Source organism: Ambystoma mexicanum, chromosome 3q (assembly GCF_040938575.1).
Source record: "Ambystoma mexicanum isolate Mex_15411 chromosome 3q, UKY_AmexF1_1, whole genome shotgun sequence".
In the NCBI taxonomy this organism is placed as follows: domain Eukaryota; kingdom Metazoa; phylum Chordata; class Amphibia; order Caudata; family Ambystomatidae; genus Ambystoma; species Ambystoma mexicanum.
Window position 1 is genome coordinate 196,605,713 of NC_090926.1, and position 22,804 is coordinate 196,628,516.

Here is a 22,804-nt window from a genome sequence, read left to right on the forward strand (position 1 = left end):
GCACCATCTGTGGTTTTGGCAATGGCCATTGTGCAACCATAATTCTTCTTGCACTGATCGTTCATTGCAATGCAAGATAATTTGATCTCTGATCAGTTGATCTGTTACTGCGGCAAATGTGCACTCGCTGGCCAGTCCGTGAAGTGCAGTGAGAAACCCATTAATGTTTTGAGTCTGTTGTAGAATTTGTATACGTTCAAGCAGGAGTTCCAAAACGACATTATACTCTTGCTGAGGTTTTTGCAGTTAAGCATCGCCATCTGGTTTCTTTGGTTCAGTCGCTGATGCAAGCAGACATTTCACTTCTGAGTCCTGGGAAATCAGAAGAATTGCCTGCTTCTTGCTGGGTCGATTTGTAAACTGTCAACTGCTTTCATATATGTTTTGAACGCTCCCTTCCATTGCTCCTAGGGTACTTTAGATGTGCATGGAGACTTAGAAATGCTGGAGGCTGTTTTACCCCTTCAAAGCTCAGGCTGGAAGGTATTTCTGGGTCTTGGGTGGACCTTGCTCCAAATGACGATGAAACAAAGTACTCAAGCAGGTACTGCATTGGTGAGGGTGCAGTGGCTGAAACATGTGATCACTGTACTAAATGAAGATGAAGCCCTTTGGAACAACAATCATTTTCCACAGATGGTTGAATCTTCTTTACTCTAGCAACAAAGTGCCAGGCACTCACAGCATGTTGAACGTGTGCTGGAACAGGAGTATGGAGCGGTCGCTTTCAGTCTGTCTCATTGCTCCATCCATGCATGCTCCTTAGTTTGCAGTGGAGATTCTTTAGAGGGTACGGAAGCAGGAGGGGGAAGGGTGCTCTGGGTGGAGAAAAGATTGGGAGGTGCGATATATGTTCCTTCTGAAGAGCTAGAATTATTATTACAACTTAAAATTCCAAAATGTAAATAAAAATTCTGTGTTGCCAATCGTATTGGCTCGATTCATCCAAAGCATGGAGGGGATCAATAACACCACCATTGCACTCTGAGTGAGGCTCTTTATAACACAACACATACTCAGAATTAACAAAAAAAGATATCCGTTAACTCTACCAATGTTTGTGCTGTTATAGGCAGACTGTTCTAGTGAGAGAAAGAGAGACCTAAATTCTGGTGCTGCTGAAAGAGCAGTAGGGATGGGAGGACCCAGTCAAACGTTACCCCTCCACATGACAGGTTACTTGTGCTGCCATGGCATTAAAGGCCTTTTTGAGGCACCAAGCTCTTGAGCACCCAGCATAATCCAGCTAGGTAGTTCGCCTCTAGGTAACAGCTCAAAAAGTCATTGCTGCTCTTGGCCGAACGTTTAATGCTGCAGTCTTAATAAACGTGTTTTTTCTCTTTGGCGTGAGATGCTGTACTGAGGCTGGCTTGACACTGTAGATTATCTGTTTCTTCCTGAGATCGCCCCGCCCAATCACGTCCAAATTTCTACTGAGTCAGTGGTTCTTCTGTTTTTATTTAATAAAGTGACTTATGCCTCAAAATCTTCCACACTTGCCTCATGTATGCCACGATACTTGGAAACAAGCAGGTCTTACCGGTATGGCCCGAAATCACAACCTTACCTTGCTGCGCTTTTCCGTGCCAGTAAGGCTGCCCAGGCTGTGATATGAGGCCTTCTGCAAAGCAAGTGAAACAACCACAGATATGGTTTCAACTCTTTCCAGCTTTCCTCAAAGAGAATAGGCGTGGATCGTCCACCAATCTCTGGCCAGAGCACCATGGAGTCTCTGCCATCCAGGGAGATAGTAATGCTGTGCAACCACATTAAGAGTCTGCCAAGTTCATACAAATCACATGTAATTTTAGGGACAAAGTAGGATCTCCTGGAAGTTTCCAGAACATTTATAAAATCTATGGTCCAGTTTATTAATATATTACTCATCCATTGAGTGACATTTTACCACCCAACCCCCCCTATCATATGGTCCAGCCCCCCCGCCCCCCCCCCGCGCCAAGTCTTTGTTATCCATGCCTAGGCAGAATGGCAGGACTATTGAAGAAAAGGGGAAAAAAATGCTTAAATGTAGAGCATGAGTCACTTACCCCAGAGAAACAGAAATCCGTATTAGTACAAACATTGGGGGCAGAGATCATTCTGTGAACATCCACTGCTGATTTAGGAGCTGGAGACATGAATGTGTAGGAGGGTGCAATTAAACAGCTAGACAACGATTACCTACCAAAAATGAACATAGCAGTCAACAGATGTGCGTAAACCGAGATACAATCAGACAGGTACTGAGAAGTAAAACCAATAAAAGTATTTGTGAAAGTGCATGTGACAAGTGCTGTTTCACTGTTCCCGAACACACCCCTGCAAGAAGATTTTTGGTACGGCTCAAACTTTTCTCCAAATCATCATACAATGCTGACGGACTATTCCCAGTGACATTTACCTCTTCAATAATTTAACTGGACATTGTTTTTCTTTTGTATTGTGGATATACTCCCTATCTAAAGCAGCATTACTGTGGAAAACTTGGCTACGCCCACTTTTCCCAGAAACCCCATATTAACAGAGCATGCTGGCGCATTTGTGAAAGTGCACTGACAAGTGCTGTTGTGTGGTTTGGCTACTTTGCTGGAGAGCGTTCACTGCTGTTTTGTACTTTATTGGCTCTTTATCACCGTCTCTTATTAAAGCTACTAACAGACAGCCAAAGCATCCGGTCGTACCACATCCTTGAACTTCCATGTATGGTATTTACACACTGACCTCAGCGATGCCTCCAGCCAAAGAAATTACAAAGTTGCTAGCCCAGTCCAACGTACCCCCAAACGGATAGCCCATGTTCTGAATTTGACCCAAAGCAGCAGCTCTTCCACACGAATGCTGTCGCTAACAACAGATATCCGTGGCTTTTGTGTTTCGGAATCATCCATTAGAACGACTTCCAGACTTGCAGTAAACAACTCTGCTCCCGATGCTATCACCTCACTTACCTATGGAATGCTGCAGCAATAATCCACAAACAGTTGATTTATACACTCCACCAGACTCCCTACTGGCGGCAGGCTTTGCTTTATCATCCAAGCCCACTGCTGTCGGTGGTATTGTCATGTGAGACAGCCACAGTGAAATGGTCACTATGGCCCAAATACACAGTTGCCTCTAACTCCTTAGGGCACACCCAAATCGCCTGCATACAATCAAGATAATGCCGTTCGAGACTTAGAGGGAAGCCTTGAGATCACAGACAACTTGCTTCGCAAGTCTCCCGTTTCACAAGCCAACTCAGTTACCTTGTCGCCTTCTGTTTTGTAATCCCTACCAATTTTGACTAACCTTTCACAGTCCCCTTGTTCTCGAACTCAACACAGGACTCCTCTGTACTATCACTTTCTTTTGCAAACCCCACACCTAGAAAGGTAGCTGCCCATTTCACCGCAATCATCCACTGCTCCCTTCATAGAACTTACTTTAAATGCTATGAACACAGCCCTCTTTTCCCGAATTAAATTATATGAAACACTAGACACCAAAATGAATGCTCAAACAGATATACTAATGCAACTATTGCAAACTGATCCATCATCCACTGTCAATATATCCCATAGTAAAATGAAGAATAGAACTCCGGCCTCGAAGAGTACCAATAGTGAGTCTCTGTCACGAAATTTGACGTTGATCGCAGCTAGCCCACTTGAAATACCATTGAAACATCAGTCTCCAATACTCAATCCTGCAATGGCTCTAGTCAAGATTCATTAAGTATCTCAACTTCCTCACAGGAAAATGTTCTGATCCTCGACACTGAGCCTCAACTCTTATTATCACCTCTTCGAAGAAATCAAACCAGCATTTACAATATTCTCCATAACGAGTAAACCTTCCAAACTTCAACCCTCCTCCAAATAAACGAAATATTAAGCAAACAATCACAGTAAATCAGTCGAGCTCCCGATACTTCATTCACTCTCTAACTCTGCCAAAAAACCAACCTAAGATAGCGCAAACTGTGGTCAAAAAAATATATATGATTATGACCCGACAGAAAACATTTACAGAAAAAACTAAATGATGCTTCACCTCCCAAGATGAGCTCTGCTGATCTGCAGTACAAGCCTCTAGATGACCAATTACAAGAGGTGGAACTCTGCCAAAACGAACACACTGAGTCTTGCCCCAGTCGCTCAAATTAATTCTGCTACTGTATCGAGTGAGCCTCCTCATATTCATCTGCCACTAATGACAATTTTCTACCCTTGGAAGAGAGACAGTCAGAGATTGCCAAGTCAGTTGCTTTGTTTGTTGCCCGCTCTCAAACAAAATCAACTGCTTCTTGCGCGAATGTCTGGAATACCGAAAATCAAATGCATTAACAGACCATAGAGACCACTATTGGAGCTAGATCTCCACGACCTGAAGCAGGTTCAACCACCGCTAACGAATAGTGCTGTTGCTCTTAAATCAAAAAACAGCATGCGCGCCACTAATACTCACCATCATCTAACTCTCAAATGTAGAAGCAGCCTTTTTCCTGTTTACGATTTAAACAGAACTAGTGTGGTGACATTCCATTGCTTGAAGATCTTTGCTCTTCTGATATAGCGCAGATTGAATCTATAAGCAACAATTCATCCATGGTCATATTATGGATGCAATCAGGAATTGTACTCAATGTGATATGGTGAGTCTGTGAAGCGCTTTACAACTTGGGATTCTTACTTATGCAACAACCCTTACCAGATCAACATATTCCTTCTGCACCTAGAAGCAATAACTTTGAAATAGAAAACTCAAATTCTCGCCCAATACCTCTAAAAAATAACTTGCTCTGAGGAAGCATTTCAAACACTTCGTCAGGTAGAACCAGTCTCCAGCCAACCCGTATCCCGATACCAAAATTAACAATCCAGGGACAAAGTATCCCCTAAGTGTAGTTTTGCTTGTAGGAACACAAGAGGCCACCAGCATCTCTCATCGACCATTACCAATCCCCTCCATTTTTATGACATCCTTGCTTTACAGGAGTTCTGGCTGCTTAAACTTCCCGTCTGGGACATTTACTGTCTGTCTCTGCTTCCAGCGAAGACTAGAGGTAGGCCAATAGCTGGTCTGCTTGTAGCAGTAAAAGTCTCATCTGGTTTCCAACTTCTACCTTGTTTATATCAAAGTGCTCCTGGTGAGAGCAACCCTATTCTGCACAGGAAGGCTAAAGTTACTAGAACAAAAGTGAATGGGTTGGAAAAACAATCTTACTATGTATCATCCTCCCTTCTATTTTTCTTTCCCAAAACGGCAAGTCTAAGTCTATGAAATCACACTCAAAGTTCCATAAAGTTTTTATATTGGGAAACGATTTTTGAATTTCACATAATGAACATCATATCAAAGACGAAACACATAAGCAAACATAAATTGCATGATAAGAACAAAACAGAAACCTGTATTTACAGGATGATCTAATTGTACAAAACGTTAATGCAGTTACTACTGTCGCTACTACAAGTATACGACAGGCGTCAAACACAGAGTGATCAAATAAATGAGAACAAATCAATCGTACAAATCTCTAAGAACACAAACAATTAACAGTGATAGTGTTGTGTTTTTGGTAAAAAGCAGGTGTTTCAGCCCTATAACGGGGCTTGGTGAGCCATTTCTTCCTAGGGCCTTCATCACGACAAAGGGAATACTGCGTGGTCAGGATGTTCAGGGAATGCTGTGGGGACGATGGTCTAACCACAGGTAAAGGTAACATAGGTGACCTATTAATAGTGGCTGTACGTCCAAACGTCAGCGGGCTATGGCGTCTATCTTTCTACGGAAAGTGCCAAAGAAAAAGGGGACAATGTCTCTCATAAGCAATAGCTTAGGCTCGGAAAATAACCCATCTAATGGAGAATGGAGTCTCGGGCGCGGAATCTGTATCCGGCTTGGGCACAATTGCTTTCTGATACTACTATTCAGGTACGTTAACCTTGGATAGCAAGCTGTCAGCCCCTATTCCCACTTTTAGAGGCCGCAAAACAAGGCTGCATACTAGCTTCTGCGCAACCTCTTTTTATTTCGGATATGAAAGCTCATTTCATCAAGGTCACTGCTGACTCGCCAAAGCTAGGCCAACAAGCAATCTCCTGGTTGCTTTACGCCGACAACCTTGTCCTTTCAGCTAAACCTCCTAGGGACTTACAACAACTTCTAACTGAATTGGGAAAATATGTTGACTTGAACTTACTTACAGTGAATCTTGATAAAAACAAAGTATTGACATGTGCCACTAGGTACCAGGTTAATAAGTGCTCTTTTACCTGGCTCTTGCAAGGGAAACCCTTTGGTTAAAATACCAACAATCACGTATCAGATCTCCCTTACCATCTTGAACTAAACAGGAAAATGCAAACGGCTACAGCTCAAGCTTGTGTCTTACACGAAAAATACAGCAGATTCTCCATTCTTCCCTTTTTGACATTTTATAACCATAAGAGTGTCCCGATCATCACCTATGGCTCTGAAGCTAGAGCTTAGCAGCCTGAAACCTTTTGGCTATGTCTTGAAGGCTATTTTTGGAAACGAGTTCTGTCGCTGCCCCAAAGTCAGCCGATGTGCATTGAGACATGAGCTAGGCTTGCTATCCCTAAACAGTTAATATGCATGGAAATTGTGCTCCCAGTACAGAGAGCGCTTATTACCTTCAAACCCAGGCTCCTTGATGGATGTACCATCTACATACGTTAAAACCACCGAGTATCCATGCATGACTTCCTGGAGACAAAAAGTGATGGATCTCATGACTCTTGCAGACATATCTAGTGAGCTCCTGATGACAAACCCTGCTAGGGCAAATCAAAAACTGTGGCAGTATGATTGGATCAGCATGAGAGAATTATGTATGACTTACCATCACTTCCTAGCAGAATAGTTTCACTCCAAATGTTTTCATACTCTAGAATCTTACTTGATTAAGTTTCCATCAGCGAAGCACATAAATCTATTTTTGAGATTTCAATTTAACCTGTGGCTAACAAACGATATACTAGCAAAACGCACAATTATTTCCAAGTCTACATATATATGTAGATTCTGCCAAGATTCCCGACAATTTGAAATTTTGAAACACTTATTTTGCCTATTGCCCAGCTTTACTGATGAAACGAAAACTGGACTTTCAGCACATTTTCTGTGATCATCTCATTTTAACGTGCAAATCCTTGTGGGACATACTCATTGTCAGCAAACATCTATTAGAATTGCTATTGTAAATTTCTTGCAGTTTCATAACCTATACTGAATCAATACATTTTATTTTTGTTTATTGGAAGATATCTAATTCCTGTCCCTTAAAATTTAACTTCTGTTGGACTTGAATTTTACATGCTAAATTCACTACAATAATGAGAAAACATGAAAATTGCACTCTTCATACACATTGAAAGGTGGTTTATTTTTCCAACTATACCAATTAAAAAAATTTTAAAAATAAATAAAAAGAAACAATGATAGCTTTGTAGTCGAGGTGAAGGAACTTGAAAATAGAACGGTTGTGCATGGCAGACCAACCAGCATGTTCCCAGCAGGTAGAACTGGCAGGGAGGATCCAGGTGCAGTGATAAAAAATGTTTTTTCCATTGCATCATTTGACATACATCATACAATTCAACAAATACATAAAAACAATTCACCACACCTTACATTAACCCACATGATGCTAAAAATATCCAATATTACAATGGTAGAGTATACATCATTCATTATGCTCAATGTAAACACATTGAAAGTAAAATGCAATAAACACATTAAACCACTATAATATTCACATTTGGTAGTTGCAGACACCCAGTCTAAGCAAATTTGTATGTACTTTTTCTTGGAAAGCCATGGTGTGTGTGTTTGGATGTTTTACATAATAGCTTCATTGATGGTCCAGACGCCATGTCTGAAAAGAATGGGTTTCACATATATTATTCTCAGGTCTCTATATATCTGGGACACAGGAACAAAAAATGCTGCAGTTTCTAAGCAATGTAAACATAGATATGAATGCTGGGGATGATTCCATATCTTTTTAAACTAACCAACCGTCAGAGTTCCCATTCTAAATCAAATATATAATAATCTTGCATATTGCGGTTGGAGGATGTCCAGATGTGCTTCCTAACAAATGTCTAGTTTTAACGGCCAGTACATTTGCACAGCTCAGAATCCTGATAATGCAGGTTCATTTGATTATAAATATGGCATAAGCATTTTTCAGCAGATCTTTAGTTGTGTTATTTATGAATATAGGTTCTTCCCACAGATCAGCAAGGTCTAAAAGAAAGAGTAGATTTGATGTGTAGGCAGTATTGAAGCGAGTTTCCGCCATCTTGTAAGAGGACATCAGTAAGTGCCACTCTCAATTTGGCAAGCGCTGGTGACAGCGATAGTGATGAATTGTTGCAATCATAGACTTTGAAAAAGGACCATTGGATGAAGAGCTTTTGGTGAGGAAGCAAGAAGGTCAGGCAGAAAGAAGATAGGGGACGGATGGCAGTGGTACTTGGGAGAAAGAAGATCTTCGTTGCTGGCATGAGGCAGTAGAGAGCCATTCAGTGGAGAATTGCAGTGGCATAGGTCGTAATCTTTTTCCGAGATGGCTCGGGTGAAGGAGAGGAATTGCAAGACGGATTGGCACTGCAAAGACGGGTGCTATTTCAGTAGGCGAGAAGTAGTTAAGCGTAGAAGAGGTTATGTTGTGTAGATTTCTTAAGCGCACTACCACCCAAGGGCATCTTGGCGCTAGAGAGGTGGACAGTGTTCAGACCAGGAGCCAAAAGAGGGTCAACTGACACCTAGAAGAGCGCTGTTTTGAGCACATTTCTAAAAGCCAGATGGTTCGATAGTTTCCTCAATGGGAGTGGCAGCCCATTTCAGAGGTTGGCAGCGACAATGGAGAAGGCGCGACGACAAACCCTTGTACGTCGAAACCTGGTTACAATGAGCAGATCCGCAGAGGAGGATCGCAGCAGACGCTTGGGGCGATGGCGAATGAATTTGGATTGAAGAAATTCAGCGCCCTTAGAATGTATGCACAGGGCTTTGAATCTGATGCGCTGGCCAACAGGAAGCCAGTGCAGTGAACATAGCACCGGAGTTCTATGGGCTCCCTAAGAGGTCCCAGTTGCCATGCGGGCTGCTAGATGTTGTAGGCATTGTAATCGCTGCATTAGGCTGGGCCAGACACAGCGAATTACAGTAGTCTAAACGGGATAGAACCAGTGCCGGAACTACCGGAGGGCAAGGATGCTCCAGGATCAAAGGGAGCACCTTCTTCAAAACCCTCAGATTTTTCACTTTGCTAACCGGTGTGGGCAGGGGATCAAGAGTAGAAGGCCAGAAAGAAGAGCCCCAAAGTGAGGAATGAAACAAGTTACTTACCTTTAAGAGTTGTTCTCCAGCATGGGTCTGGCATGGATTCACATGCTCATGAATATTCCCCGTCGTCAGGCTGGGAATCCTTGGTAAAGAAAAAATCAGTTTCAGTTTTGTTTCGGAACTGTCTTTCTATTTAGTAACCAATCACTGGTCTCTGGGTCATACTGCCCCCAGCCAATGAATTACCTCTACCTAAACCCCTCCTCTGGCAGCCATCTTCAGATTTGGTAGCACATAAAGTGGCAGTAGGACCAAGAGAAGAGCCACACAGGGGTAGGAGGGAGGGTTTGCATGTGAATCCGTGCCAGACCCATGCTGGAGAACAACAGTTACAGGTAAATAACTTGTTCCTTCTCCAGCATGGGGTCTGGCATGGATTCACATGCTCATGAATACAAGAATGTATAGCAGTACACACATGCTCAACCACGGGAGGTGGCAAGGCTCAACATTAAGCATTTCAACAACTCAACATTAAGCATCTCTTAACTCCTCACCAGGCTCACCTTCAAGCGAACAGGTTGCGCAGCACTGCCTGGCCGACTCTGGACTCCTCCCTGGAATCCCGGTCAACGTGGTAGAATCTCGTGAAGGTGTGCGTCAACCTCCACGTAGCAGCCCTGCAGATGTCCAGCAGGGGCACACCAGACAGGAATGCCGTGGTAGCAGCGATCGCTCTGGTCGAATGGGCTCTCAGACGGCTGGGCAACGGTCGGTTTGCCAACCGGTGACAGTGCATGATGCAGCCGGAGAGCCATCTTGAAATGGAAGCCTTCTAGAGGGCCTTTCCTTGGTTCACAGGTCCAAGTTCACAGACAGTTGTGATGTCTTCCGAAAGCTCTTCATGCGGTCCACGTGGAACTTTAGCGCTCTAGCTACGTCCAGCGAGTGCAAAGTCTTCTCAGCCGGCGACGAAGGCGACGGGAAGAAAACAAGTAACACCAAGGGCTCGTTGAGAAGGAAGTCCGACGGCACCTTGGGCATGAAGGAGGGGTGCGTTCTCAGCACCACCCTCATAACGTGGAATGTTAGGTATGGAGGTTTACAGAAGAGGGCCTGGATCTCTCCCACTCGTGCGGAGGTGATGGCCACAAGAAACGCTGTCTTCCACAACAGGAACTTCAACAGCGCCGAATGCAGCGGCTCGAATGGAGGCCCCATGAGCCTGGTCATAACCAAATTGAGCTCCTACGCCGGGGCTGGGGCCTTCACCGGTGAGAATGATCAGAACAGTCCTTTCATGAACTCCTTCACCAGGCGATGGGACCATAGCGACGAGCGCCCCGGAGTTCTGTTGTAGTGGGAGATAACCGCCAGATGGATCTTGATGGAGGCATGCGCCAGCCCTGCCTTGGCCAGCGATAGCAAGTACGGCAACACTTGAGGGGCCGTAATCCGCAGAGGGTTAATCTTCTGTGCACGGCAGCAGACAGAGAACCTCTTCCATTTGTGTCCATAGCACTTCAGAGTCGAGGACGCCCTGGCCTTTGCAAGCACCTCCTTGCTTTCCGCCGGGATATCATACTCTCCGAAATCTAGTGCTGCAGGAGCCAAGCCTGCAGGTTCAGCGACCCCGGGTCATGGTGAAGGAGGGCGCCTCCTTCTCTGGCGAGAAGATCTGAATCTGTCGGCAGTTTGACTGGGGGCAGGGGAGGATGTCCAGAAGAGTCCGGGAACCAAATCTGCCTCGGCCACGCCGGTGCGACGAGGATCATCCTGCACCAGGACCGTCTGAGTTGACAGATGAGTCGCAGCAGCAACGGCGGGAACGCATACAGAAATAGGCCACCCCAGGGGAATGAGAAGGCATCGCCCATGCTCCCGGGCTGGGGAAACCTGCTGGCGAACCTCCGGCACTTGGCGGTCGATCTGGGGGATTGACCCATAGTCGGAATAGGAGATCCACTTGATCCTACCGCAGTTCCCACTCGTGGCACGAGCGCAGCTCCCTGCAGAGTGAGTCAGAGATGGTGTTCTTTATACCTGCCAGGTGGAAGGGTACCAGAAACATCCCCTGGGCGACGGCCCAGTGCCACAGAGCCTGCGCTTCCTTGGATAGGGCTGAGGATCTGGTGCCCCCTTGCCTCCGGATGTAGAACATTGTGGTGGTGTTGTCGGTGAAGATCCTTACCACCTTGCCCTTGAAGGATGGGAGGAACGACCTGAGTGCCCAGAACATGGCTTGGAGCTCCAAGACATTGATGTGCAGAGACCTCTCCTCCGGGAGCCAAAGGCCTCTTGCGTGGAGAACTCCGGTGTGAGCTCCCCACCCCTCCAGGGAGACGTCTGTCGTCACAGTTTCCTGATGTGCCGGGGTCTGAAGTCCATGCCCGCCGCCAGATGCGTGCAGTCGCCCCACAACCGGATCGCTTGGCAGAAAGTCTTGTTGAGTGAGATCCTGTCCTCAAAGCTGCCCGCAGCTTGCATCCAACGGGCGTGGAGGAACTCCTGCAGTGGTCGCATCCGCAGCCTGCAGAGGCGCACGAGGTAGATGCACAATGACATCATGGCGAGTAGGGACCTGATGGACCTCATGCTGGCCACCTCCATGGTCAACAGCTGTTGTACCTTGCCCAGGAAGGCCTTCGTCCTTTCCTCCGATGGGGAGGCCAATCGCGCCACTGTGTCGAGTCTGGCTCCGAGGAACAGGGCGACTTGCAACAGTACCAAGTGGGATTTCGCAAAGTTGATCGAGAATCCCAGATCCGTGAGCAGGATCTGGGATTCTCGGATGAGCGAGTCGTCCAGATAGGAGTAGACATGAATCCCCTGTAGGCACAGCCGCGACACCACTGGTGCCAGGCACTTGGTGAATACCCTGGGTGCTGACTTCAATCCAAAGGGAAGGGCTTTGAACTGGTAGTGGCGCCCCTGGACCACAAATCGTAGGAATTTGCAATGTCCTTTTAGAATGGGGATGTGGAAGTAGGCTCCCTCCAAATCCAGCGACGATAGGAAATCGCCTCCCTCCAGCTGTCCCAGCACGTGCTGGAGGGTGACCATCCGGAATTTCTGTGACTTGATGTACTTGTTTAGACGAGGAAGGTCCAGGATGGGTCACCAACCGCCAGTCTTCCTCCGGGTGAGGAAGTACCGCGAGTACACTCCGGCGCCCCGGAGCCTTTTTTGGGACGAGTTCTATGGCTCCCTTCCTTAGCATCGCTCGCACCTCCAGAAGTAGTTGCGGGACATGGTTTTCTTTCCTGGCCACAGGTGATATACGGGGACACCTTCTCTGAAATTCCAGGGTGTGCCCACGGGCCAGGGCATCTAGCACCCAACGGTCGGTGGAGATGAACTCCCACACGCTGGCGAATTTCGCCAGGCGGCCTCCCACCGGGGTGCTTGGGTGGGGGCCCGACGCCACGGCCGATTCAGTCCTGCTTGTCCACGGTCTTGCCGCCTTGGCCTCGACGACGAGATCCCCCTGTCTTGCTGCGTCCTCTGTAGGCTCCCTGCGACGAGGAGCGGGCCGCTTGGCGGTACGACGTGGAACTGCCCCGAATCCTTTGGAGGCACCTTGGATGGCCGTCATTGTTGAAGAGCACCCAAGGCCCAAGCCGTCTCGGTGTCTGCCTTGATGGCCTGCAGTGACTTGTCCACTGTCTTGCCGAACAGGTTGTTCCCATCGAAGGGCATTTCCAGAACCCTGGTCTGCACGTCCCGGCGGAAGTCAGTGGCCTTGAGCCAGCCACGCCAGCGAAGGCAAACGCCATTGCCCATCTGGCGAAAGCCGGTGTCAGCGATGTCCATGGCCACCGTAATGCCGTGGTCCGAAGCCACCTCGCCTTCCTGAAGGATTTCCAGGGCCTCAGCCTTCTTGTCGTCTGGGAGGAAGTCCAGCAGGGGAGCGATCTTAAACCACAGCTCCCTGTCATAGCACGCCACAATCGCGAGAGCGTTGGCCACTTTAATAATCGTTGCCGCCGGCGAGATGACCTGCCGTCCCATGGCGTCCAGCTCCTTTCCTTCGGCGTCCAGAGGGGAAGTTGAAGCTGTCGCCCCCGCCGCTTTCTTCTTGGCCGCCGCAGAGATGACTAAATCGGGGTATGGCTGCGCCCTGAGGCACATGGGGGTGGAATCTGGGACCCAGTATTACTTCTCATACCGGTCTCTCTTAGCAGGAGCCGTGGACAGGTTCTTCAGGAGCATCAGCCCCTCGTCCCAGTTGTCGTCCAGTAATGGGACCGAGAGGACAGTCTTCCTCTTGGCCTCCCGCCGTTGGTAGAGGAATCCTTCCTTCTTCTGTTCTTCGGGGCAGAGCTGGAAGAGCTCAGATGCCCTGGCGATCATGGCATGGAAGGAGCCAATTTCGTCGGGAAGGGAGTCCCGAGCGGGTGGTGATGGAAGGTCCATTCCGTCGTCATCCATCCCCGTCGTCTCCGTTCCCGTCTCATCCCTCGGAGGAGGGTAAGGAGGTGAAGGCTGGAAAGGAGGAGGGGGATGAGTTCTCCTCTGCTTGTTTGGTGGGCTTCCCAACGGTCCAGGCTCCGCTGGATCGTCCACTGGGGGTAAGGGCAACCTTGACCTTATCTCCGTACACAAGGCCTGAATAGCCATCAAGATCGCTCCCGAGTTGTCTTGTGGCATAGGCACCGGGTGCGATGGGAGCGACGGTTGCGGAGTAGGATCCTCCGTCCCCTCCACGGCCTGCGGTTCCTCGTCGGCACCGCCGTCGCTTTCATCATCCACCTCGTCAGGATCCCTCCCTTAGGCCCGGACCTCCTCGAACTTCTTGTCCATGATCTTTGCGACGCCAGGCAGCTCATCTTCAGAGGTGGTATCTGTGTCCGTAATGGCTACCGGCCCCCCAGCCCCTCTTTCTCCACCCGGGGTTTCACGGGGCTCTTATCGATAGGCTGAAAAGATTCCCTCCGTGGTGGCAGGGAAACTCTAGGCCCAGAGGTCGTCTCCACTGGGATAGCCTCTGCAGGCTTCGCCATGGCCGCCACGACTCCCTAGATTGAGGCCTTAGCCGGGTGAATCACGGTCTTCATGACTTTGGGCGCGCCTGAGACCTTCACCTTGGGGGTGGGGGGTCACTGCCTCGCTCCCACTTGGCTGACCCAGTCGGGATCGACCGGGACTCCTCTCGAAGCTTACCCGGGTTCTTCGGTTTCCTCTTCCCCAAGCCAGAGTGTTGGCTCGTGGTTGATGGCGTCGGTGATAATGCGCCCTGCCTGGCAGCTGAGGAGCCTGACCGATCGGCGCTCCCGGTGCCCGCGGACTCGCAGTGCTTTGCCTTTTGTTGGGTCGCCAGAGCACCCTCAAAGGTCTTAGAAGACCGCTCAGACTTCTTCCTCTTCTCACCTGCTGGGCTTTTCCCCTCCAGCCAGTTGACGAGTCGAGTACGACGATCCCTCATCGTCCGTTCGGACATAACACACAGTCCTTCTCCACGTGCGATTTGTCGTTGTGAAGGGAATAGAAGCACCGGGAGTGCTCATTCTCCTTAAAGACGTTCTGTAGCCCACATCTAGGGCAGCTCCTGAACAGCCTCAGTCCAACAGGCGTCATGCTTCCCTTGTCCTGGGCCATGACCACGCGGTGTAGGCCTCAAAGATCTTCTGGAATCCTCCGAGAAGTGGAAGCTCGACGAAAAGAGGCCCTTGACGGGGCGTAGAAAGTTCCGAAAACCGGTCCCCGTTGATCGGAAGTAGAATCGGTGGAGCTGGAGGCTCGATTGACCGAAAATATAAGAGTAAACTCTTCAACAAAAAAATAAAATGCAAAATACAGTAAAAGCTCGAGAGCTAAAGCACGAGGACTCCCAACACTTGAAAGTGCAGTAAAAATCTGAAGATGGGCTGCCAGAGGAGGGGCTTAGGTAGAGGGCAGTCATTGGCTGGGGACAGTATGACCCAGAGACCAGTGATTAGTTACTAAGTAGAAAAACAGTTCAGAAACTAAACTGAAACTGATTTTTTCTTTACCAAGGATTCCCAGCCTAACGACAGGGAATATTCATGAGCATGTGAATCCATGCCAGACCCCATGCTGGACAGGACCTCCGTCTTGTCTCGGTTCAATTTGAGCCAGTTGTAGTCCATCCACTCACCAACGGCAGCTGGGCAACCCTGAAGGCACGACGACACCTCAGCCCGATCCAGGCGGATCAGGATTTGGGTGTCGTCGGCGTAAGAGTAGCAGTTGAGACCGTGGGAGCGGATGAGACACACCAAGGCCCAAATATAGATGTTAAATAAGATCAGAGACAAAAGACAAGCCCTGTGGGACACCGCAAGTGAGGGGACATGAGTGGAAAGAAAAGGTAGCATAGATAGAGTATGGTTAGGGTCCGCCAGGAATGAGGTGAACCAGGCTAGTACTTGACCAGATATTCCTATCTGGGCAAGATGAGACAACAGGATGGGGTGATGGGGGTGGGGAGAGGCAAAAGGAGAGTTGGGGAGGAGAGAGAAGGGCTTTGAGAGTGTCAAGAATTTTCGAAGAAAAGTATCATGCAAGGTCGAAGCAGAAAGGGAGGAAGCAATCGATATTGGCTTGGTAGGTGGGAGCAAAGACTGGAGGGTGGATGAAGTTTGCAGGGGTGACTTCAAAAAGAGATTAGGTTTGTGAAGTACAAAGATTTGGCAGAGTGCAGGGCAGCAAGGGAATCTTTGTATGCTAGGAGTAGGAAGGTGTCTGTAATTTGCACCAGTGTCTTAGGTCATGGTGCAGGTTTGTTTTGAAGGTCGACATTTCAGCGGTGGTCCAAGGCAGAGAATGGGAGAGTGTGAATGTATGAGCAGGATGGCGTTCGTCAAATGGAGCCATAGGTGCACAGTGAAAGTCTGAGAAAGCACAGCCAATTGAAGAGGCATGAATCGGGGAAGAGACAGGGGAGAAGTCCTCACATCATCAATGTCTGCATTGGTTAACAGTGCAACAACCCCACTTATTGAATCATGGCCACATGATCATAGAAAGATGTACTGGTCATGCTGCACTCTCCCATGAAGCAAAGAAATTGTCCATTTGGAAACGAGAGGTGATGGAGGAAGCTACCTTTACTTGGGGGATCTTTCATCGGGAATCTCTTTTGGGGGATTTATGAGGTTTTGCAGTGAAATGGCTGTCTCCATAAGCCAAATCCAGCTCATTAACTTTCTCAGTCACTGTAACCGGCAACTCCAAGGATGACTTCAGATTTGTATGTCAAGAATGGAGGCTCAGATTATGTGTTCACTTTACAAGGCATAAAATAAACCGTGTTGTATATCAATTCGGTATGCTTGCTAATTAAATTGACACTTAAATATTTAAGTTACCCTGTTCAATGAAAACCCAGCTCCCCCTGCATTCCTCCCTTACCCTCTTGACTCTCTCCACCCTCTTCCCTCTATTCAATGCAAGTTCAAAGGAGCCAATAGAGAGCAAGTGCAGCAGCAATCATCTCCACTCTTAAGCCAACGGGCTGTGTGGAAGTGCAAGGCAAGATTTCCGGTCTGGCAAAGACCAGTATGTGTTACTTTTTTTTATGCAGTCAATCAATTCTATTTCTAAAAATGTAAGTTGTAAGGTTACAAACTGTATCATTACAAAATTGCTACTGTAAAACACTGGATTTACAGTAAAGTATTTAAATATCAGTGTCAAGATTTCATTTTGTTGGGGAGGATGCATCATAAGTGAAACCTTTGAAAATGTACTTGATCACACAGCCAAATGCTTTTGATGGAAAACCGAGGTCTGTGATCTGCTTGTTGCATTCATCTGTGCAACTTCGTGCCATACTTCTTGACATTCTTTCTTATCACCATGTTGCTTTATACCAGCTACCCTGAAAGTGAGATGGCCGCAAACTACAATATTCCACCTTGTTTGCCCAGTTCTCTGCCCGCTATGCCATCCACTCTGCATTGTCTCTTTATTTCCTCTTACATAATGACTACACACAGCTAGCTAGGTGTTTACCAAAATAGTGATCAATAGTTCCATCCAATCTGCACATCTAAAAATCCACTGCAATACCATAGACTGCAGTTAGCCTCCAAAGTTCACTTTGCTATAAGACTATGATTGCATTATATATTGCATTATATATTTGCCCCTGTTGGAGAGAACTGGCCAAACAGTTTTCAAAACCTTATCATATCTATTTATTTTTGTCCATTCATGCAGCTAACCTTTTACATACACTCAACCAGGGCTTACAAAGTGTATTCGCCCACTGCCATAGTCAAATAGATTTTAGGGGCTGGGGTACCATTTACAGGCGGTGTTTGAAACTCTCATTTAACATTTACTTTATTTTCAGTAATTGTCAAATAAGTGTCATTGTGCATGGCCGACCTCTGGGTGGCAGCAGTGTGCCAAACACAAAGTGGGTTTGTGGTGACATGCAACATTTTGCAGAAAGCACTTTTTTTTCATCCATTGCCATGGGTCGCGTAGGTAACCTAAGTTACTCGACCTGCAGGTGTAGCAGAATTTTAAAGAATTTACAATGCACGACTCGTCTCACTAATGTCATTTCAGTGGTACACAGAAATCCTGCATTGTTGCTGATTTTGTGTCTTGGGTACAAAAAACTTCCGGTGATATTAAAAATATTAGTACAACATTGCTAATCAAGCGTGTTTACTAATCAAGAAATTAATTAGCAAAGTGTTAATTTTAGAAAACAAATGCATGCCTTGCTTTACTTCCTCGAGCAGCAAACTTGACAACAAAACAACCAAGAGAAAATGACAGAGTCCTGAAAAATAAAAGAGAAATTGTAGTCCAACTTCAAAGTGCAACCGGGCCTGAAAACATGCTATGTCCTTCCAATCACAGCTCCGTCTTAAAGCCTCCTCATCTACGCACTTCCCCTTTCTTTTCCACTTGAGCAGCAGATTAGTGCCTTACTTAGGCATAGGATGCCTAGAGCTCTTGGTGAGCATGGATTGTGTGCTCATTGTGAAAGGGTGTGTACACGTCATTTTACTTGAAACGGGCGCCCACTAGAATACAGCACATCCATCAATATGACGGACCAAGGGATGGCTCCATCACAGTCTTGGGAAAGAAGGGGCAGACCATACAAAAGTGATCCCTCATTCCCCGCCTGCCGGTAGTATAGCATCATGAACAATACTTTTGTGCAAGGAAAACAACCTCCAGCTGTACCAGAGCTACAAAGCCGCAGAAGTACCCATTACAGTACTCCGTAGAGCAGGGGGCAAGAGAGTTAAATAAGCTTGAAATGCCCCCCATAACGCGCCAGGGCAGCAAGATGGTGGGGCTTTGTTCATTTGAAGTCAAAATTATAAGATGTTACACAAGAGCACCCTTCGCTGTTTTAGAACTAATTCAATAATCGTTTTAGTTTTCGCATGTAACACTGGAAGTAATGGTATTGTATTCAACTTTTCTGATGCATGTATATATTTTATGGCCTACATTCGAGAAGAATTATTTGTTGACCGACTAACATACAATTGCCCCATAGCACTGCATCCCACTCTACACACATTTGTGGTTACAAGACGTTTAATTGGCAGGTTAACCTTTCTAAATTTGCACTCACAATGCAGCCATCCTGTGTCAACTCTTTGAGTGTAGCATAATATTTCCATAGTGCTTGGCTTTGTTTTAGGAACCAGTCCATGGAAACAGGCAAGGGGATTGAAACTGGCTCTAGTCAGTTCTCGATATTCTCTGAACCTTCTTAGATAACAAAGTAACGTTGGTAGCTCTTCCTCCCATGTCCCAGTAATGTTTCAAAAAACATTTTCAGTAGCTCACTTCCAAATCCTTTCACTGACCAATATGGGGATTTGCCAACCCAAGTAAGGGCTAACTGATAACAGCAGAGCTATAGTCATTCCTTTCTGACACCACATTATCTGCAACTGACACATTGTCAAAAAAATGGCCCGCAGGCCGTGAATTACTAACTTTGATGATCTAGCCCCTCACCTTTTCGTCCAAATGAGCTTGGTCAGCCTGTTCACATGACTGTCTGGGTGATGCCAATGCGGTCTCGCCTGTACCAATTAACAACTCTATTGTGAATGCGTAATCCTGTGTCTAGATAGCCAGACATGTCTCATCACCCAAACCAATTTGCAAAGAGAATGACCCACTTTCAGGGATAGTGTTCATCTGTGAATGCATGAAGTCACCCAATGACCTCAATATTTTGTCCACAATCACTTCAGGAGGCTTTAACATACATGTCATACTGCCCAGCAAAAACAAAACATGTGTAGCTGAGTGCCTGCGAGTGCCGTCTATCTACGGGTAATACCAATCTGTGAATCATTTTCTGTGTGCATTCAGTCTTGCCGGTATATTGGTGTAAAACGGCTTGACCTGTCATTTCAAATTGGCTTGGAGAACGACTTATTAATTTCATTGGTCGCGTTAGCTGCTCCCTCCCACTGGACCCGGAACTGCTAGTAAAAAAAAAGAAAAAAAAAAAAGGATTGCACGCGTCCTAGCCAAGTGCCTGAGAGTGCTGTCTTGCAGTGGTCACCGGTTGGCTTAGAGTTTGTCCTCCCATGACTACACAAGTGAGCAGTTTGGTGCACATTCTTTTCTTTGAAGGCTATTGGCACAAGATGCTACTTACTGATATCTCTGGATGACTACAGGAGTTGGAAGCTCATTGTGAGACACTTAATTATGGCAAAGACAGTGCGCATGAAATTATTTCAATTTTGTCTAAAAAAAAAGTGTGGACACGCGTTTCCAGCACAAGTTCTGGTTTACGTTGTGTGATTTTGTCAAGACTGCGTCCTGCGTGTTCTGTTAGTTTCTGTTTGCCACTTAGGTTGATAAGAAGTTGTGTACAGTGTGATTTCTTTATTTTTCTTGTGTTTTTCTTCTGTTTCCTTTTTTATCTTGTGTGCTCCCAGTTTAATAATGCGTCGGAAAAAGCGTTATAACTTGAGAAGCATTACTGATACCCCACTCAACAAAGAGGTGCTACATAACATTTGCAGTGAGTGGTTAAATATCAATCAACGTGATCAGGAAAAAAGTACATCATTCTTCTTCTGGTCCAATACATCACTTATAGTCAATCTGTACAATCTATTACCACTAGGCGTTGGTGGGCATGAGTCTGGCTGCAGTGAATGTTTAGATATATCTGCACCCGTCCTAAGGGATGTCAAAAGACGAGCCAGTATCTTCATGATGGATGTATTAGCTTGGAGGAAGAAATAGAGGCACTAGGAGATTGTTTCTCCTAGATTCTTTGATACTCCTTGTGATCTGGAAAGCGAGATGCAGCTGAAAGATCAGGTTTATCCCAAGCAAGGGTTGATTCCCCTTTGTCAATTGACTTTCCGCCCATTGTTCACTCCAAAGTAGGCGACATGTTGAATTTACCCTTCCAAGGTGATGACTAAGTGGGGAACAGTCCCTTAATTGCCCTCAATGTAGTCTTGCAGTCTTTTATTAGACTGTATGAGATAGTTGTGATGGAGGTTAGAACTAATACCACTTTTTACTAAATAAATTGAAAACACATTAACTAATGATCTTAAAGCTGATAAGTTTCAGGTGGTTGCGAATTACACCACGACAATCGAAAATATAAGTGTTAGTCCGAAGTTTGGTACATCAACCTTCCTTTGGCCACCAAACAAATGAGTGGCATGGTGGCAAAGAAGACTAAAAACATGAATGGTCAAGCCTTACATAATAATAGAGGGTCCAGGAAATGTTTTAGAAATATCCTGAATTCATCCAAAGTAACTGTTACCCTGTCACAATCACAATCGGTTGAGGGAAATGTGATGCCCGAAGTGATTGTCATCAATGATACTTCAACACACATTACAGCAAACAGTACAAACAGAGTGATCAAAGGCAATATTAGGTCTGTCCCACTGATTACTGATGATGTATTGAGTGATAAACCTGAAAACACTTAAGGAGATCAAAGGAAAACATCAATGTAGGAAAAACCAGTCAAAACAGAATGGTCTCAGACGATGGTTCTGCACCACACTTAAAGATGATTATGACAATTGGAATGACAAAGTAATTGAAGAGGGGTGTCCAGTTAAAGTTACGAAATCAAAAGGATCGAATGCCAAAGGTGAGAGTGCATTAGACCGAAAAAAAAGGATAGAATTTTTTGGGGGGAAAATGTATATATTTTTTGATTTAGTATAGGTAAAAAAAAACGTGTTTTTACACCAAAAACAGGGTTTGGGGGGAAGGGGAGGTGGGATGTGTGGGGGGACCCCCCCCAAAACAAAAAAAAATGTGATCCTTTTTTTCGGTCGAATTGACTCAACCCTTTTGTCTTTTGACCCTTTTGAGTCGAAACTTTAACCTATAACCTTGAAGAAGTACTGAATGCTTTGGAAGTCGACAGTGGGTGTGTTGCAGACACTACGGGTGTTGACGATAACCATGCAATGGTTAGTGGTGTAGCCATGGACACAATAGGTGTGTCCACAAAATCCTCAATTGTGTCTAATGAGGGGGGGGCCGCTGTTGCGCGCAACTAAGATGGCTGCCTGATCGGAGCGCTCCGATACCACAAACATCCTATATATAAATAAATCCTTTTTGGAGCTGCGGAGAGAAGAAACTACTACACCGTCCGTTTCCCGTACTCCTACTGCACATTGTGTGCAAATCCTGCTCGAAACCGCAGAGGCGTGGGGGAGTTTGCAGCCCGCTTCGAACTAACGGCTCCTCCAGTGGACTGCGGCTCGCCCCAGGGCTCCGGAAGAATCCTACGCCAGACCGAGGTTCCGTCATCAGCACAAGGCCGCAAAGGGGAGGAGCTCTGAACACTGCGGTGCAGCCCCACGACACGGGCCTGGGATCAGACCGTGTGGGCAGACATCAGGACCTAGTGTGGACACATAGTGGTCTGTGGCTCCGGCCCACCTTCCAGATAACGACTGGGTCGGCTCGCCATCTTTCACGCAGCGCCCCAGCCGACTCAGCACCGGGCCTTCCGCTGAGTGAGCCCTCGCCCGACGTTGCGAGTGCAGGTGAGAGATGTAGAGCCGTGCGGACCCAGAGACAACGGCTGTGTCACGAAGTAAAGTTTTATAAAATCCTTTCTACACTGGCTGCCACCCAGAGACAGTGCTAATCCTGTGCAGACGGCTGGCCTGACCCGCGTCATCGACCCTTGCTCTGCACGGGTGACCCATGGGCCGCAACGAGAAAAAAGGCACGGGCGTGAAAAAGACTGGCCCAATGGACTCCTATGCCAGCTCCCAACCCCAGGGGACGCCGGCCACCATAAACATGGGGGATGGCAATCCTGCTGCGATTGAACATGGCGACAGAGAAGACCGCCTAATGACCATGGTGCAGAATGGCTTCCTTGCAGTGAACGTCAAGCTGGACGATATTGTTTCAACTATCAGCTCCCTTAAGGCTAGAGTGGACAAGGAGAGCACTCGCGTTACAGAAGCGGAGAACAGAATCAGCACGAATGAAGATATCCTGACACAACATGGTCGAGACATAG